The following is an 18,718-nucleotide window of genomic DNA, read 5'->3' on the forward strand; positions in this document are numbered from 1 at the left end:
ATCTTGGATAAAAGTCATTCTAAATCTCAGTATCTCCTCTATGAAATATCGGGATATTCCAAAGTGATCTCTTAGAGTTCTGCTTCTTCTATACCTGTGATCCTATGGTCCTATGAATTAGAAACACATGATTCAATTGGTTCAATAAACCAAATATAAAATTGACCACTTTAGCCTTTTCTACCTAAAGGTTATGTATGTTACAATTTACCCTTCAGTTCGGGTATTCAGAGAATCCTGTAGGTTTCCAGACTATCTGCAAATGACTCTAGATACTGTCAATAGTATTCTTTCAGTTGTAGGAGTGTATCCCCTGTACCTCAGTTTCATTTAACTATTAACAGTTGGATTAGCTTTTACAAACATATATTTAATTCAAAAATATAAAACAAATTATATAAATTTATTTTACAATACATGGAACTTTATCCCCTCTTTACACCACCTCAGTCTCTGAGAAAGAAAAGGGATCATATTTCTAACTTAGCTTGATACAGCACAGTTCTAAATTCTAAATCCAAAGTCTTCCTTAGGCTTGAGTCTACATACTCTTACTCCTTAGGATTTCCCTTCTGGGCTGACTGGCTGCAGGTATTCTGCTGTCTTCTGCCTTCAGTATTGCCATGGATAGAGCTCCCAGATCTGTGAGTCTTATTTCCAAGACCTGAAACTGAGGACAAATGAAACAGAAGAGAGAGATCTTAAGCCCACTTCTTGGAACTGGGTTAAAAGGAAAGATTGATAAAATGTTCTTTTTGGGTGGGAGAAGAAAGGACTATGCAGAAAACACAGTGTCTGCCCCAGCCTGAAAGTGTTAAAGACAATGCTGGCTATTAAAGGAATCTATTCCCTCTCATATCTAGCTGGCTGTGTGGATAGAATGCTGGGCCTAAAGTTAAGAAGATGTGAATTCAAATCTGGCCTAAGATACTTGCTAACTATGTGATTTGGGGCAAATAACTTAACCTCTGTTAATGTCAAAACTATTCTTTGCTAAGAAAGCCCCAAGGACAGTAAGGTTCACAGGTTATGAAAAATTGGAACAACTTAACACCAGCAACAGCAACAATTCCCATTCATAAAATAGAGGACCTCCCAGAGAAGCAGAGTGCCTCCATGTTAGGCAATCTGATAATGCTCCAAGAACCCATTACTTTTAAAAAGTGTATACAATAGAGAAAGGGATCCAAGTCTAATAAGAAATATTGGGAAAACGTTGTGACTCAAGTCAATAAGCACTAATTAAGTGCTTATTATAACCAACATTGTGCTAAACACTGGGGATACAAAGAAAGGTATTTTTATGAAGATCTTAAAAAAACAAATGGGACATTTTTTTATTTGATTCTGTGACTAACAAGGAACCATTGGAGTTTATTGAGTAAGATTTGGGGCGTGCATAACATTTAGGAAGATCATTTCAGTAACTGAATGGGGGGTAGCTTAAAGTAGGAAGAGACTTGAATAAAGGAAATCAATCATACTATTATAATAGTCTACAATATTAGGTTTTAAGGCAGGGTTCAAGCTACACAAGAAGAGAAGAAGATTTATCTAGAAGAGATATTACTAATATAGAAAAGATCTGTTCTGGGCAACAGACTGAATAAGTGGGGTGAATGAGATTGGGAAGTGGACGATAATATGAAGGTTGTAAACCTGGGTTTACTAGGAGCATGATGATGCCTTCCATAGTAATAGAAGATTTTTTAATTCCCTTTTAACAAGAGAATATTTTAGGGGAAAGATAGTGAATTCTGTTTGAGTTTGAATATAAGATATATATATATATATGTATGTATATATACATGTATACATATATATATATTCACACACATATGATATATGGTTTGAGATAGATAATAGAAAGTTAGAGATGTAAGACTGGTGATCAGGTGACAAAAAGATAATTTAGAATGAGCATTTTATACCCATCCCACATTCCAAGTAGATAAAAGATGTACATACAAATTATCATACTATAAAATCTAGAGGCAAATGGGGATTTAGAAATTTTATAAATATAGATAAGGAAAAAAATTTGTAACTGTCCAAAAAATAGAAGAAATCATAACTGATAAAACTGACTCCCTGCCCCTCCCCTTTCCCCCCCCCCTCTCTCTCTCTGTCTCTCTCTCTCTCTCTCTCTCTCTCTCTGTCTCTCTCTGTCTCTCTGTCTCTCTCTCTCTCTCTCTCTCTCTCTCTCTCTCTCTCTCTCTCTCTCTCTCTCTCACACACACACACACACACACACACACCTACATACAACAGAGATGGATTAGGGACAGTAATATTAGTTATCTATGACAAAAGTCTGGCATTCATATTTATTTTGAATCATCTCAAATATGTGATATGATATGATTTTATCACATCCTCTGCCAATAAACTAATGATCAAAGGGCAGAAGTGAAGAGTTTTCAAAAGGAGAAATATCAAATACTGTTAATTATCTAAATGATAAGAATCGCTAATAGAAATGAAAATGGGGGCAGCTAGGTGGCGCAGTGGATAGAGCACCAGCCCTTAAATCAGGGAACCTGAGTTCAAATTTGGTCTCAGACACTTAACACTTCCTAGCTGTGTGACCCTGGGCAAGTCACTTAACCCCAGCCTCAAGAAAAAAAAAAAAAAGAAATGAAAATGAAAACAACTTTGAATCACTATCTCAAAACCTAAAAAATATTAAAAAGTGAGAAAACATTGTTGGAAGAGAAATGAGAATTCAGGTACCCTAACTCACAGGAGTTATGAATTGATTTAACTCATCTGTAAATCAATTTGTAATTAAAGAATAAAAATTTCTAAATTCTTGATTCTCTTTGACCCATAACTTCTTCCATTGGGATAATACTCTAAGGAAGTTATTGCTAGGAAAAAACACACACAGAGAATGAAAGGATAAATAACAAATAAAAGACTGGTATGGAAATGCTCATGAAGCATTATTTGTGGTAATGAAAGAAGCAGAAACAAAGTATTTTCCCAGTGATTGGGAAATAACTGAACAAATATTTGAATGCAATGGAATATTGCTTAACTGTATGAAATGTGTGCTGTGAAAATTCGGAGGAACATGAAAAGTTTTGTATGAAATTATGCAAAGTGAAGACTATAGAACTAAATTAAACAATATAAACAACTACTCCAACAATTAAAAAAAGGCAACATGGAGAAATAACAAAACTGGTCAAATACAATGATTATTTTGTATTGTACAACCAATGTTATAGGACATTTCTCTCTCTTCTGCTACTAATAATTAGTTTGAGGGGAAATGCATTTTATAAAACATTTGTTGGAAAATATCCTTTGTGTCCAAACAAAATATGAAAATAAATTCACAAAAGAAATTGAATTGTAAATTTCACTAATCTTATCCTTAGATCTTTAGTGTGCAAGGCTTGATACAACCATTTATGGGCTCTTATCACCCTAAGCATCTTGGCCCCCAGTTTCTTCAACTATAAAGCACAGATAATAATTGCTCAGGGAGACAGTGTATTAGAGTAGATAGATGGCTAGCCTTGAAGTAAGAAAAAACATGGATTTAAGTCCTACTTCCAAGTTTATATTCAGTGTGTGACAGTGGGCAAGTCAATGAACTTTTAAGATCTCAAGCAAATTTCATAAGAAATATAGATTACAGAGGAATTGGCCATCTGTTGTAGTCAAAGAACTTTCCATTCTGGGAATCTTTGATATTATCAGCATAACTTTCTAGTATTAGCTTTATTTTTTTTACTTAATAGTATTTATTTTCTCTTACAATTACATGTAAAGAAAGTTTTTAATGTTTATCTTTGTAAGATTTTGAGTTCCATTTTTTTCCTCCTCCTTTCCCTCTCCCCTCCCCAAAATAACAAGCAGTCTTATATGGGTTATACATGTGCAGTCATCTTATACCAATTATAAATGTACAGTCATATATATATATATATACATATATTTCTTTAATATTGAATATGTTATTCATGGAACTTGATGGGAGGTTCAAATCTTATTGCTAAATAACAGGATGGACACTATTACAACTTTGTAAATTTTCAGAAAAAAGTTTTCATATGAAGAATACGTTTCCAAAAGTAATACACAAAAAAGATACATAATGAATTACAGGGGTGAAGAGAGATATAACTAAGCATAAACATGCTCTTCTTCATTCTTTTTTCATTGAGATTCTTAGATACAACAGGAATTTTATTTAAGGAATTTCTGATGTAAAGTTATCCCTTTCACATCAAGGGGATTAGAAGCGTAAATCTCCCATAATCTAGAAAATCCACATAAAATTTTTTGCCCCTTCTGAGTTTCTAAACTTCTATACTATATGCTGACCTTCTTGTGCCATCAGTAGCTTCCACAGAACTCCTTTCAAATTTCCATTAATAGTAATTTCTTATATTTACCCATGATATATCAAAATCATGATGGGGAAGTTGTGATGTAGAAGGGATAACTGTATAGCATGTTGCCAAAAACAAACAAACAAAATAAAATGATGATCTTATCAAGGAAGTATCAAAGTAATTTTTCTACTCTCAGATCAGTGACAGAGCTGAGAAGTAGGTTCAGCCTGGTTTTGTATCAAACATCTTTAATCTCTGTTGCTGGGGAAAACTATGGCTCATGAATTGCTTTAGCATAGTAGTGCTAAAGTTGATTGGATATTTGCATTAAATTGAAGAGTGATATGCTCTAATAGGAGCAAAGATCTGTCAGATTGCCTGAAGACAGGCAAACTGGTCTCCACCAGAAAAATGGAAAAGTTCAAAGCTTCCATTCAGATCAGTTTTAGGACTGAACCTTTAATGACTACTCTTCTAGCTAGGAAAGAGCAAGATCCAGGATTCCCTTCTCACCTGTATCCAAGTAGATTTATATGTTTGTGTAGAAAGATCATTGGTTATATATTTTAGAAACTCTGCACCCCCTCCCCAGCCATTGCTATGAGTTATTTCCTCCAGCTAGTGATGGAAAATAAGTTAGATGATGAACACAATTCAGATACACAGGAAACTTAAAATTTAGAGGTTTAAGATTTCTTAGAACTTTTAAAGTTTTAGAAGGGGAATGCTATTATGAGATAGGAGATGTCTCATATAATTCTTTTCTTAGCAGCATTTTATTTTTCCAAATACGTGTAAAGATAGTTTTCAACATTCATTTTTATAAGATTTTGTGATCCAATTTCTTATCTCCCCCCTCCCTTACCTCTCCTGTCCCAAGACATCAAGTAAATCTGATATAGTTTAAACATGAATACTTCTTTTAAACATTTCTCATATTTGTCATGTTGTACAAGAAAAATCAGACCAAAAGGGAAAAGCCACAAGGAAGAAAAAGAAAACAAAGAAACAAACAAAAAGCTAAAAATACTCTGCTTCAATCCACATTGTTTCCACAGTTCTCTCTTTGGATGTAAGTCTCATTTTTTCCCTCCCAAGACTATTGGAATTATCTTAAATCATCACATTGCTGAGAAAAGCCAAGTCCATCACAGTTGATCATTACATAATCTTGCTGTTATTGTGTACAATGTTCTCCTGGTTCTGCTTCACTCAGTATCAGTTCATGTTAGTCTTTCTGGACTTTTCTGAAATCAGTCTGCTCATCATTTCTTATAAAAGAATACTATCCCCATTACATACACACACAAAACTTATTCAGCCATTTGGCAACTGATGGGCATTCCCTTAATTCCCAATTCCTTGTCATAAAAAGATCTTGTAAAAGGATTTTTGCACATGTGGGTCATTTTTCCTCTTTAATTTGGATCATATGATTTTGTGTTGGAAGAGAACTAGAGATAATCCTGTTCAAGAAAGGTACCATGAAAGAGCCATAACTCCTGGGAATTTTGAAGTAGAGAAAGTTGGTGAAAGATTTGGGCAAGGCTATGCTGGGTTTAGAAACTAAAGAAAATGGGTAGCCAATGCTCTATATTTCTTTGAGAGAATGGAATAATTTTCCAGATCAAGTTCAGTTTTCATCTGAACATAGTTTCAAATATTGCCAAAATTTGCCTCTTGTGTAATATACATCAATAATTCTGTTACAGTACTAATAGCATCTTTTATGAGCAGGATTTTTGCTCTTCACCAACTTCCTCTTTTTTGTCATCTGGGCAATCATACAAAGTTGTTTTGTGTTTAGGCAGGTCCAGGGCCCGAGGTGCTAGTGGTGGGCAAACCATTGGAATGCTCTTTTTGCCTTTTTTCTTTCTTTCTCTTCCATACTAAGAAACATTATGTCCCTATGGATCAATCAGAAGCTAAAAAGTACCTAGTTACTTTGTTTCTATTTCTAACTCAATCAGTTCATAGTTTTATTTTGGATTTTTATTTTGTATGCTAACATGCTATACTTTGGGAATTCATAGAGATAAACAGGCTTCCTGCTACATTTGAGGGTCTCCATGAAAAGGAGAACCCCTGGCCTTCTATGCACACTTATATCTCTGTACAATTGTAATTATTTCTGTATCTGATTTCAAATGGGAACCTTTCTAAATCTTTCCGAGTGGGAAGCTTGGGAAAGATGGCTGGCATTGAGTCTTGGATTTTCCAGTCTCAGCTGTTGAATGGAAAAAGCTAGGATTACGGGGTGAATCTGAGGCTGGGCTCTCATATCTGGGGATAGATCATGAAAGAGAAGGAGGGTAAATGAGAGACAAAGAGAAGGAATGAAGATGAGAGGGAGGGTGAGAGTGACTGTGGAGGGCATTTCAGAGCAATTTTCACCCACTCAAGAGAAATTAAAGAACTTGGGAGAACTAGAACACCTCGATCTGCCCTGCCTCAAACTCTCTGCAGATTATTATTGGGGTTATTGCTTAACAGGTCTTGAGTCACCATGGTTAAGTGCTATCCTTAATGTACATGTGGGCTTGATTCTTGCCCTGAAGGCAGTACTGAAGTCAGACTGACAGTCTAACTAGTAGGCCATGTAATACACATAAACACCAATGCCAGACGACAGGGCACTGTTGCTGTCATTTTATTAAGTAATTTTCAGGCTGGAATGAAAACTTGTTTTTCTTTCCCTCCTCTGGCAATCTTATCTATTCTCATGTCCCTTGGCATAATCTATACCACAACTAAAGTACTCTACTTTTTGTGTGCAGAATGGATTCCCATGGCAAATTACTGACTTTATTCATCCTTCTCCCTAACCCTAGAACACACTTTCCTTCTCTTTTTCTCTTCCTTTACAAGGAAGAGGTCTGTAAAGTCTTTCCTGGAGTAAGTATGACCTTGATTCTCACTTACTAGTTGTGTTTGCAAATCTCTAGTGCCCTTTTGTAACTATTTGTGTTTTACTATGATACAATGGTATCAGGCTAAGTTCTTGGAAGCCAGATCCCTATTTAACCCCAACCCGTACTACTTCTATACATAGTAGCCTCTTAAATGAGAAATTTAAAGTTGGAAGGGACTGGACAGGTGATCCAATATAAACCCCTTATTTTCCATAGGAGGAAACTGAGCCTCAGAGGAGAAATGATTTTCCTCAGGTTACATAAAGAATAAGTGGCCAAGTTTAGAACCAATATCCTCTGAATTTAAATCCAGAAGATTTTCTATGGTGCCTTTCCTTCCCCTAGAGATTATTGACTTGAAGTCAACTTCAGTGACTTTGTTCAGCTTCTGTGGAATTTCCATTTTCCTGCTATTACTCCCAATATTATCATTTCAGAGAATCACAGCCTCAGAGTTATAAGGGACCTAAGAAACCATGTGGTCCACTAGACTACATAGTGATTGTCTGCATAAATTCTCATCAAATTAGCTTTTCTGTCTTCCCTTATGTTGAATGAATCTGAATACTCTTTATAAGTGGAAAACTGGAAGATATGTAATGAGGGAGAGATTCCTTCCCAATGAGAGTTCTTGATCTTGTTACTGCTTCTGTACTCATTTTCCCTCTGTCTCTACTTGTCTTAAGTATTTTTCTCTCCCAGGCAGAGACTGAGGGGGTGGAACCTAACAATGCATGTTTAAAGGCATGTAGTCTAGCTAAGCTTGCTATCTGTCTTATCTGAGTCTTTTGTATAGTATTAATTTATGCTTTTGGAAAACTAGGGTGTATTTTAAGGTTGAATTAATGTATGCTAAAAATACTTGATTGATATAATCAGAGCCTGAGCATAATTGGTATCACCCAAGCAGTATTAATAACAATAGCTGATCCCTGGCACTCTCTTTAGCAAGTCTTAGCAAATCTAATAGAACCTCCTAATATATTTCCTGGACTGTTCAGAATACATGGATGCTATATGTCTATCCATTGTTGACATCCCAAAGAGTTATATTTAGGCTACCAAATCAGTTCTCATAAGTTACTTGAGGTAATTATAAATAATTTTAGTTTTTTTTTAATGTTGTGATTACTGTTTGTTGTTGTTAAGTCATTTCTGACTCTCTGTGACTCTTTTTTGGGGGTTTTCTTGGCAAAAATCCTGGACTGATCTGTCATTTCCTTCTATAGCTCATTTTACAGATTAGAAAGTTGAGGCAAAGAGTTTAAATGGCTTGCCTATCTCACAGCTAGTAAGTGTCTCGTGCTGGATTTGAACTTAGGCAGGTGAATCTTTTTAACTCCAGACTTGGAACACTATTCATCATGCCACTTAGCTGCTTATCAGTTGTATATATTTCCTTTGAATTGTTTTTACAGTAGCAACAAGTAGATAGAAGCCTACCTCAGGAATAAAAGGAACTAAGTTCAAATCTCACTCTTGACAGATACTGAATGTTTACAATGTCAGAACTTCATTTGGAGAAAATGAAGATTTTTGGCATATCAAATTATAACCTCATTACATTTGTCCAAGTTTCCCATTCTTCAAGGGTATTAATCCAATATGGTGCTCTATTTTGGGTATCAAATGGGTTTCATAGGATTTAATGTGTAGTTCCCAGAACCTAAATGTTGTGAATAAACATTGATACAGTGTGTAAAATGCATTTAGGTTTTCAGACAAATGTCTTCTGTGCTATAATTTTTTGTAAAGTCAGAAGTGCTTTGCTACATTTGTCTGTTGCTGTTGATTTTACTTTTTTCCCTCTGCCCCTTTTAGTTTTCTAGGCAAATTAGGACAAAAATGAATGAACTTCAACAACCCATTTATTAATTGCCTACTGGGTACAGAAAATATTTTTCTCAAGAAAAATTTTAAAACTTATTACCTTTAACTTTCTTTGAGATTTAAATTTCTCCTTCATGGTTGCTTAGCATCATGTTTGGGCTGCAGAGTAATAGAACTTTTAGAACATAGTGTAATTGGAATATATTTTTGAAAGTGCTTAACAGGATTTGCTCTTTTCTGAACATTCTTGTGCCATTTTTCTCATCCATAACTCCGCCTCCCCCTATCCTTCTAGACCAAAGAGGGCTTGATTGTTTCAGAGCTGGTGTCAATTATAATTAATTCTTTCTTTTATGACTTTGCCACATGAATACACATTTAAAACAAACCAAATCAACATTAAAAGGCAAAACTGGATTTTGACTTGGGTGGTCCAGTTCATTTCAGGCAATGAACTTAGCCTTGGAAGGCAGATATAAAAACCTTACATGTGACTAACCCGTTATAGAACCATCATATGTTTTAATTTTTTAATGATATACACATTTTTATGTATTCTCTTGAACTATTTGCTTATTTTTTGTAACTACAATTTCTATTTCCTGCTATCCATATGGTTCTTCCTCAATTAAAAAAAAAAGTATAGTCCTTATAAACAATAATAGACAAGGACTATTGGCTTGGTTTCAACTTAGGTATCTTTCTGCCACCTGGAAAGTTCCATTGTATCAAGTGGCTCACCCAATATAATAGCTACATTTCTCTCCTTCCTAAATAACTTATCCAGTACTTGACACTGCTGAGAGAATCCATAGCAATTTGAAAAGTCCTTTCAGTGGTTCTCTATTCAGTGACCACAGCTAGTAAATAAAACAATAGCTCTTGATAAAGATATGTACTCGATCTAATTCATCAGTTTTCCAGTACTAGGGCAGTCATGATGATCACTCATCTCCAATATTTATTAAATGGTGCACTCTGATCCTATACTTACATCAGTGCTTATATTCACCCCACTAAATAATTTTTCAGTGAACTCTAAAGATGAGGCCTATTTTGATGCTTGGAAGAGTGTAATGCCCCTGTTTAGTGCACTGCTTCTTCTCGAATGGGCTCCAAACCAAATCAGTAAAGCTTAATGACTTTGAATGAGTTCATTCAGTATAATATGGCTTATTATTAAAGTGCAAAAGTTACATGCACTGGGTGCTATCTTGGTGCCTTTTAAGTAACAATTCCCATTTCCTTAAGGAATTTAAACATTTCTCTAGTACTTCTTTGTATAGGACCCCACTGAAAATTTCAATTTATTTGCAAGTTAAGATAACACTCTTATGATATCTTATGATATCACTTTTCAAGAATGAAGGACGAATGATAACTGCAAAGGAAAGCAATCAGTGTAGTTAGGGAATTCAGTAGCTATACTTGCTATAGGATTCATTGAACTTTCTGACATGATAGCTTTCTATAATAGCTATCCTCCCTATCCTCCCCTAACTTCTTTAATATTTTCTTTGGGCACTGGCTCCTCCGATCCACCCATTCTCTAGTTTCCCATTAGTTTGTTCTGTCCTCTGCTTCTATGCATATGGTTTCTGGGAGAGCTACATTTCCCTAAAGGGGCTGTGGATATGCATACATAATTTTCCAGGGAACTGAATCTATGTCTTTGTGGAGTCATAATATAAAGTTATATATTTAGGTTCAGAAATATCAACTCTTTTAGTATCAAAGAAGAATTCCAGAAGATTGCATGATCAATATGAAAAAAATATATAACATGTAACAATGGTAATCCCAAAATGAATGCTTCTCTTCTTTACCTTAAATATCCATACTTCCAGTTCTTGGGTAGGGTCCCATAATAGTTACTTTTAAAGTATTTGAAAGACTATCTAGTAGAAGAGATATTAGACTTGTTTTGCTTTGCATAAAAGGACATACTCATAAATAAGATAAATGAATGAAAGATGCAAGAATTCATTGCAGATAACATCTCCACACTTAATTATCCATTAAGGGATTTTCCTTTCTTAATAGGTAATGAATTTCCCATCCCTAAAGATCTTACAGTGAGTCAAAAATATGGTTTATAGAGGATGCTTTAAAGGTGATTCCTGCCCACATATGGGTTGACTTTTGAAATTCCCTTTAAATGTATGTGTGATTCTTTGATTCTGTAATAGGCTTAAAAACAAACTCCATATCTTATTGAAATATTTCCCTTGTTATTTCTTTGGAATTAAACATATGTTTATAGTTTAAATGATTGATAATTTTTAGTGGGGAGAAATCCACTAAAGACAACTGGGCTGAGAGATTAATCCAGACTCTGCTACTACATAACTATGTAATGTGAACAAGTCATTTATTGTCTTTAGATTTCAATATTCTCACATATAAAATAGTGGGTGGGGGAAGATAGCCTCACAAAGGTTCTCTTATGATTGGCCTTCCTGCCTCATCTCTTCTCACTCACAGCCTCCCCTCAGTTCTATGGTATGGGTCTTATCAAGTCACCATCTTATTCATTAAACTCCATTGGATTTAGATCAAATATAAAATATCCAGGTTAGCTTTTAAAGCCTTTTATAACCTGGCCCTTCTTTATTTTTCAGTCTTATATCTTACTCCTCTCCATGTATTTTGAGATCCAATGATACAGGCCTCCTGGCTATTTATTCCTTATCCAAGATACTTAATCTCCTAACTTCAACAATTTTTGCTGACAATCTTCCATGCTTTTTCCTTACCTGCACCACTTATTTCCTTGACTTCTTTCAAGTCTCAGATAAAATTCTATCTTCTTCAAGAAGTCTTTTTTGGTCCTGTCTAATTTTAGTGCCTTCTCTCTGACCTTATCTCTAATTTATCACAAATATCCATCCATATATATGTGCATTTACAAAATATTTTGTGGTATACAGTTATACAGTTATTTAAATGCTGCCTCCTTTCATTAGATTGTGAGTTCCTTTAAAACAGAAACTGCTTTTTGTTTTATTTCCCTTACTTGGTATTCCTAGCACTTAGCACAATACCTAGGACAAGTGGGTACCCAATAAAAATTTGTCTTGACTAATTTCACTTCTATTTCTAAAGTTCTGTAGTTCTATGGATTAAATTGTGGTTATAGGTGAGAAGTAATATTATAACTGTAATTTCATTAGTAAACAGAAGTCCTGGTGGGGAAACCATCTCTGCCAATACATATCAGAAATAAATCTTAAATTTATAGTCCTAGAGCATTGCCTGGAATGCTGAAATGTTAAGTGATTTGCCAAGGATCAGATAATTAGTATGTGTTAGTAGTAGAACTACTGAATGAAACTATGCTTTCCTGACTCATAGACCATAGCATGCTTATTGGAGAAATAAGGAAACTAAAGATTATATTAGACAAAAATACAAAATGTTGAAAGAACCTTAAAAGAATAAATCACTATAGAGAAATGAAAAAAGAGAAATCAGAAATTGTTTGACAAAGCTTTACATGTAATAGTTATTTGTCTGCCTTCTAAAAGTTAACTTTGTTTTTATAACTGAATTGATTGAAAAGAATATGTGGTTGGGAAAAAAAAGGGAGGACACCTTTAACACCTGATTATTTTTAAGAGTATTTTGGGAGTAAGTAAGGCCTCCAGTATATTATAAAAAGTTGCTATCATATAATGTGCTGATGCTATTATTAAAAAATTTGCCAAATAGATGGATGGGAATTCCATTAGACTAATGTTGAATGTAAAATCATGGAGCTTTGGTGGTTTCATGTGGCTGCATAGGAAATCAGAGCTCTAGACTATGCATATTTCCTAAAGGTCATGCTATTGAGTTCCTCATTCTTCATGACCCCATTTTTGAGATTTTCTTGGTCAAGTGGTTTATCATCTCTTTCTCCAGATCATTATACAGATGAGAAACTGAAGTAAATAATGACTTGTCTACGATCACATAGCTAATAAGTACCTATGGTTGGATTTGAACTCATGAAGATGAATATTCCTGGTTTTAAGTCTACTGATCCATCCAATGTGTCACCTAGCTGTCCTGGATTAAGATTAAGTAAGAAATTGACCAACAAAATTTCTGAGGCAAGTAAGCCTACTTGGTCATTGTGTAGTACCTGATCGGCCCAAATTGAATGCAAATAACAACTGTTTCTGTTTTGGCTCTGAAACCCTGAGGATCTTCCCCTCACACATTGAAAAGGAAAAAAAAAAAATATATATATATATATATATATATATATATATATGTATGTATGTATATATATGTACATATATACGTATATATGTGTACATATATATATATATATATATGTTTGACTTAGGTAAAAGAGGCCATCTTTGTCTCATTTCTTACTTAGCCTTAACCAAAATTGGGTATTGCCTTGATCAAACTGAAACTTTCGTCAAAATTGAAAACTGAGACCTTAGCTTAAAAAGGCCAAGGTCTCTAACTCTATCCAGGGCTATCTCCGTGATCCTGATCAATATCTTGCCACTGGATCCAGATGTCTCTGGAGCAGAAAGTGAGGTAGGTGACTTTGAATGGCCCTCCTTCACTTAAATCCAATTTATTTGCATGTCATAGTATCACTTCCCTGCTGACATGGTTCTCTTTGAACAAAGGACAAACAATATCAACAACAGTAATAACTGTACTGGAGTCATGAATTGGGTTAATAGAACCCAGAGTTATACCTAAATAAAATAAATACTTCCACTTCCTTATTAATCTTGATTTCTTCTACCTTTTTTCTTCTCTTTATGTACTTTCTCTATTCTTGTTTTCTCTCTCCCTTTACTTATTTAGAGGCTTGGCCAAAATCTTTTTTTTTAGTACCCCCTATATTGATTCCTCTTTATAATTCAGAGGCATATTTCTTCTTAACTTGCATTTTGAATGAGAGAGTAGGGATTTGAATATGATTTCTTAACATAAATGAAAGTAGCTTATGTGTGGGAGAGATTTAAACAATATGAAGTTAGTGTTTTATTTTACATTAATTTTTAAAAACATAGTCCAATAGACATTTAAATGTAGGCTATGTAACTATACCCTAAGGAAAGCCATTCCAGTTGGTCACAAAAGTAGTGTTAACAGTGAACATGAATGTTAGTTAATAGCACATTGGGGAAGAGGGAATACAGCGTTTCCTTACAATTCTTTTGATCAACTGTGATAGGCTTTGAATGATTTGCCAGAATTTTATCACAAACCAAAAATGGTTTTAAGTGTTCTCACTTTTAAGTTTTCAAATTCATTTATATATGCTTTTATAAATTTTAGAAATAGACAATATTAATGAGAGGATGGCTAAACCTATTATTATACATGAATATAATAGGATATTAGTAAGCCATAAGAAATAATAATTACAAAGATTATAGAGAAATAAGGAAAAAATAATATGAACTTCTATATAAAGTAAACAAAATAGACACATTTAAAATAATGTAAAAAGAAGTAACTAACAACTAACCACTAAAAAACAAAACAAAATGAAAATCCTCATAAATAAAGCTGAATGCTATATATTATAATGATGAATGTTGCTTAAAAAGAAGAAATGGGAAAATGGCCTTTCTATTTTCTTTAGGAAGAAATCATAGTTGAAATTATGTTGTGAATGATGATATATACTACCAGTCTCAGTTAATGTGCTGGTACATTTTACTAAACTATTTCTCCTCCCTCCCCTATTTCTTTTTAATTCTTTGTTGAAGGGGATGACTCTTGGTAAGATATGTCTGAAAATAAAAATAATGTAAAAATAGTGATATCAATAATATTTTAATTGAGGGGCAAATATGTAAGACTGTCATCTTAGAACTAAGATAAGAAAGATAAATAAGTGATTGAGAAAACATTTTTGATAGTAACAATTTTTAAATATTAAAATATAGAAACAATACTGTGGGATCTTCCAATTCAGATTTTAGGAGTCTCATGTGTCAAGGGAGCAATTTGTTGGTATGGAGATGAGATGAATCCCCAGTGTTACTGTAATTCCATACAGTTTGGGTCTCACATGATTTTTCTTTGCTTTACTGAAAATGAAAGAATAAATGCTAAAAATAGCTTAATAAGAAGTAAATGATTGTCTAATAAAACACTTAGTGATCGCAACTTGATGAAAAACATTTAAGGAAAAGCATTATGTCTTCTGGCAATAGGTTAGTTAAACATGATTAGATAATCAGAAATCAAAGAATGAAATAAGTAAAATTAAAGATATTTTAGGTGCTATGTGAAAATTAAATGATTTGCTTTAGTTAAGTGGTAACTAGTGTCTGTCTATGCCTCGTATGACTTTCAGAAGAGGACTGGATTCTTGAGATTAACATGAAAGAGTTCATAGGTGAAGCTTTCTATAACATGATTGCCTTTTTATGACAAATAAGAAACAAGTTGGGATGAAATATACACATTTCTGCAGATATAAGTAAATTATCCAAATACAATATATGTGTTATAATGTGTATGTCATGTGTATAGATTATGCAATAATATAGCTAGTTGAAAACCTTGGCATGGTTATAAATACATACATACATTTTATATACACACACATACACACACATCTGCATAGGTTATCTCAAAAGTCTGTCAGAATACCCTGTATATTTGTTACAGCTAATTATCCTTCTATATCCACTCTAGTTATCTCATAAAGTGCTAGGGTTTCATTTATTTATTTATTTTGAGCCAGTGGTCCAAATGTGGATTTCACTCATGTAATGCTCTGATGGATGAGAAAACTCTATTAATGGAAAGCAACAACTTTTCTGTATTTGATAGTCTTAGAGAATTGTTACAAGCACTGAGAGAGGTCTTGCACCCTTATTCCAAAGCTGGCTCAGTATTCATTCTGCCATTCTCTCTATGGGAAGAAAGGCAAAAAGGAATGTTAGCTGCTCTCAGAGTTTCTGAATGTGAATAAAAGAACAAGAAAATGAGATGCTTTAATTTTTCAATAAGTATAAATGAACTCATTCACATTAACCAGCTAGGGTGATTTCCTGTTCCTGACTTTTGGAGTATGTAGATTTCTGCCTAGATTTTCATCTTTCATTTGGCTGGCTCTATGTGTTGGAAGTGATGTTGAATCACAAAACAGTTGAGTTACTGTCATGATATGGATGCAACAACGAGAGTTAGCAAATGTACAGTGCTTAAAGAGATGTTGTTCATTAGGTGATGGTTTGGGATCTGAATCATGAGAACTGAAGGGTAAAGCTGGGAAGTTTTCATGTAAGATGCAACACAAATGCATCACTTTGTATGGCATTGGGGCTGGATGAAAATGGAGATTGGGGTAAGAAAACTCTTGAAATTTCAAATCAAAAGGATAATCTTTAAAGTCCTAACTATGAGAAGTCTGCCATTATTTTATAGCTATGTTGTATTAGGATTTATTAAATTTCATTTTAAAAGTAAAAGCCACCTAATAGTGACAGTCCCCACAGAATTCTGCAACCCAATCAACTCCTCAGGATGAATCAGTAAAGATCTGATGTATCTTAAAATGTTTTCTTTGTATGTGTTGAGGTTGTTTATAAGTTTCTGAATATGAATTGTGAAGCCTGAGACAAGGTTAGAGGTAGAAATCGGAATGTTTATTCGGTATAGATCAGTTTGAAGAAAGCCACTTGAATTCATTTGTGTTTGAAATGATTGCATGGCTTTTTTTTTAGGTCTTAGGGAGTAGATATTATAGGAGAAAGATAGGAAGAATTAGGGCAGCTCAGTGATGCAATAGATAGACTGCTAGGCCTGAAGTCAGGAAGACCTTAGGACAAATTCAGTTTTAAACAATTATTAGCTGTATGATCCTATTTACCTCAGTTTCCTCATCTGTAAAATGAGCTGAAGAAGGAAATGGCACACAACTCCAAATATCAATAAAACCCCAAATGCAGTTAAGATTTGAACACAGCTGAAACAATTGAACAATAAGAACATCAGCAAGAGTAGGGATGGATTAGTCTGGGTTTATTTGCAATTGCCTAAAGCATGGAAAATCTGGCAAAAAGAGCTCCCTAATGATGAACTTAAATAAAGTTAACCTTAAATAATGCAAGAGAGGCCATGTGAGATGTGTGAATTCCCCTCTAGTTTTGTTACAAATCTAAATGATTAAAAACTAGGTGAATGGGAAATGGAGATGTTGAATATTAGTAAGAAGGTTTTCCTTCTTTGTTGCCTCCATTTCAATTGAAATGGAACTATTGCATTTGTGGTTAGGTATAGAGATTGTGGTGTCTCATAAATCATGTTGACATAAAAAGTTGCATCTTTGACTTGTTATAAACCTTTAAATATTGTGAACAAGAGATTTGTATTCTAGAGAGTATTGACTCAAATCAAGAAGAATCTATTAAATTCTTTCTGTTTGCCAACCACTGTACTAAGTCTTGAAGCTACAAAGAAAGGGAGAAAAGGACAACCATTTTCTTCTATCAAGAAGCTTACAATCAAATGGGGGAAATTACATGTAAAGATCTGTTTATGACAGTTTTCAAAGAAATGCAAATTCGATCTCATGAAACATTATTTGAAATCACTTATAATAAAATAAATGTAAATTGAAATAACTCTTGAGGCTTCACTTCATACTCGTCAGATTGGCAAAGAAGACCAAAAAATGAATCTTTAAAACAGTTGTGGAACAGCCCTAACCATTACAGAAAATTTTGTATTTTTACTAAAAATGTCCCCAAATGCACACATCTTTGACCTAGTGATATCATTGCTAGGCATATAGCCTAAAGAGCACAAAGACTTTCATAAGTAATTTATGGCAGCACTTTTTCCATTTGCAAAAGATTACAAAGAACAAAGTGGGTGCCTATTGACTGAGGAGGACTGAAGCAATTATAGTATGTGAATATAATGAAAGACTGTTTTTCATTAAGAAATGATGAATATGAAAATCTTGAGGGTCTTAGATGAACTTTTTCAGAGTGAAGTAAACAAATTAAGAACATTTTACCCATTGAGAATGTTGAGAATGTCTTAGGTCCGTGGAATGGGTTTGATTGAAATCAATAGAATTCTACTATATAGAAGCCCAGATTAATTTAGTGACTTGAAAGAGAAAATAGCCAATATACATATCTTGTAATTAAAAAGTCTAAGTTTGTAATTTTGGGGGACTTTTAATTTATCCTTTCAGAGAACTTTTGAGGGAAATCTGTATTGATTTATAGACTAAGGAACAGATTCAGATTGGTTATACTATAGCACTATTGAAATTAGCCATTTGGTTGAGATATGGATGGTGATGCTATGTTTCTGCTTGGTTCTTTGGTCCTGTGAAGAAGAAATTGTTTAACATTTCTTGGATGTCCCAAAAAGAACAAATGAGTACTGGAGGGAAAGTAAAATAACAATTTGGTGTTGTTTCCTTGACTGCAGAGAACTCCCCAGAATAATCAATGGAGGATTTATGTGCCATCCCTGCAATGAACCATTAATTTCATTCACTCTTCCTTCATTACCATTCATCCATCCAACTCTTGGAAGGCAAGTAATGTTTTATTTTATTCTTTTTTTTTAAATGCTCAGAACTTAAAAAGACAGCATGAATTAGTTCATGGATAGATGATAACAAATTCA

General features: G+C 33.9%; 1 long non-coding RNA gene across 2 annotated transcripts in view; it reads left to right on the forward strand.

The window, feature by feature from the left end:
- The window catches only part of LOC141545535 (uncharacterized), a 344,302-nt gene that overhangs the window by 208,457 nt on the left and 117,127 nt on the right, over positions 1–18,718 (forward strand). For both annotated transcript variants that reach the window (XR_012483057.1, XR_012483058.1), the window contains exon 4: positions 18,518–18,625. This is a non-coding gene — a long non-coding RNA (uncharacterized LOC141545535). The remainder of the gene's footprint in view (positions 1–18,517; positions 18,626–18,718) is intronic.

This window comes from Sminthopsis crassicaudata, chromosome 1 (genome assembly GCF_048593235.1).
Source record: "Sminthopsis crassicaudata isolate SCR6 chromosome 1, ASM4859323v1, whole genome shotgun sequence".
Taxonomy (NCBI): domain Eukaryota; kingdom Metazoa; phylum Chordata; class Mammalia; order Dasyuromorphia; family Dasyuridae; genus Sminthopsis; species Sminthopsis crassicaudata.